Raw genomic sequence first — 855 nt, 5'->3', positions numbered from 1 at the left:
GAGAGAGAGAGAGAGAGAGAGAGAGAGAGAGAGAGAGAGAGAGAGAGAGAGAGATAGAGAGAGAGAGAGAAATGAAAATAAAAATAAAAAGAAAAAAGAAAAGATGAGAGAGACGGAGAGGGAGAGAAAAATGAGGCAAAAGAAGAGGAAGGAGGCAATGGGCAATAGGCGTCCTCATGTCCACCCTTGAAGACTTGCATCGACGCCTCATGAACCTCATAAACTCCTCATAAACCGAAACCTCTCGTGACGAACCTCATAAAATGGACCTTCTTTTTCTCCCTCACTTAGGAATCGAACCTCATAAACTTCGACTTTATAAGCTGGGCCTCATATTTCGAGCCTCATAATCCGGAACCTCATATGCTGCATTTCGTGATTTGGAACATAGATGCAGAGCCTCATGATTTCAACTTCACATGTCGCACCTCATGCCTTGCCATCATATGCTGAGTCTCATGTTTTGAACCTCATGTGTTGGGTTTCGTAACATGGACTCCGCCGATTAACCTCATAAATTACGATTTATATGTCGAGCCTCATAAATGGACTTTGTACATCACAGAGGAAGGAGAAGAAGGAAGGAGGAAGAGGAAGAGGAAGAGGAAAAGGGGGAAGGGGGGTGGAAGAAAAAGAAGAAGGGGAGGAGGAGGAGGAAAGAAGAGAAGGAGAAGGAGGAGGAGAAGAGGAGAAGGAGGAGGAGGAGGAGGAGGGGAAGAGGAAGGGAGAGGGAGGGTGGGAGGAGGACGAGGAGAGCAGAAGAAAAGAACAAGAGAAGAAGAAAAGAAGGAAAAGAAGAAGACGAAGAAGGAGAAGGAGGAGGAGGAGGGAGGAGGAAGGTGCTTTCGCTGAGGC

Source organism: Penaeus vannamei, chromosome 37 (genome assembly GCF_042767895.1).
Source record: "Penaeus vannamei isolate JL-2024 chromosome 37, ASM4276789v1, whole genome shotgun sequence".
NCBI classification, from domain to species: Eukaryota; Metazoa; Arthropoda; class Malacostraca; order Decapoda; family Penaeidae; genus Penaeus; species Penaeus vannamei.
The sequence above is the reverse complement of the archived record's forward strand: the minus strand, read 5'-3'. Positions refer to the sequence as shown.